Raw genomic sequence first — 805 nt, 5'->3', positions numbered from 1 at the left:
CTTTGGGAAGCACAAAATATGTTATTATTTCTGCATAAAACCATCTCGCCAACAGATAGTAGACTTTTGTGTCTCAACAAAATGACTACCTATTTACATAGCGATAGATCCTTTTTTGGCGCTCAAGAGGCTAATAAAAAATGGCATGTAACCAATTGGAAAGGATGGGTCACCTGAAAACACCTTTTACACCTAGCCACCAGGTGTCTTACAAATGGATTGGCACATGTATAGGCCTCAATAAAAGATTTGTTTTTTTGGGAGGGGAGGTGGAAAAGAGATTTTAAAAAATCTATTATCATTATTCATGTAAGAATTATTGTATATTGCATCATATAAAAATTGTTGTATTCTGTATTTTGTATCATCCCTTTTTCTAATAAAGGGCTTTAAAAACAAAAATCTGTTCTTATCAGTTTAATATCTAATACGTCCTCTATCTGGGGACCATATATTAAATTGATTTTTGGAACAGGGAGATGGAATAGGAGCTTGCTCTGTCCACTCCACGCATCAACCTGGTATTGCAGTACCTCCAGGAATGGTGCACTTCTCCACCCGGGGAAAAACATGATGTTGAAAAAAAAGATGGAAAAGTAGCGTTTCACTGGCTTTCTGTAAAGTGGCGCTAATGTCTTTGGGTGTAAATAAAACCAACCTGGCCACTTTGTGGCAGCCGTGTCTTGTTTTATTTATTTATTGATTGATTTATTTAATTATTTATTTCATTTTAGCCCTTTCTTGATCTACCGTGTTTTCAGCAAGTGAGGAGGAGCGAGATAGGAATGGTAAGACAGGAAGAAAG

At 36.4% G+C, this 805-nt stretch overlaps 1 non-coding gene across 1 annotated transcript; it reads left to right on the top strand.

The window, feature by feature from the left end:
• Positions 1 to 366: 366 nt before the first annotated feature.
• Positions 367 to 555, top strand: LOC138297569 (U2 spliceosomal RNA). Its single transcript, XR_011204165.1, has one exon. It is a non-coding gene; the product is annotated as a U2 spliceosomal RNA (small nuclear RNA).
• Positions 556 to 805: the final 250 nt, after the last annotated feature.

This window comes from Pleurodeles waltl, chromosome 5 (genome assembly GCF_031143425.1).
Source record: "Pleurodeles waltl isolate 20211129_DDA chromosome 5, aPleWal1.hap1.20221129, whole genome shotgun sequence".
Taxonomy (NCBI): Eukaryota; Metazoa; Chordata; class Amphibia; order Caudata; family Salamandridae; genus Pleurodeles; species Pleurodeles waltl.
The sequence above is the reverse complement of the archived record's forward strand: the minus strand, read 5'-3'. Positions and strand labels throughout refer to the sequence as shown.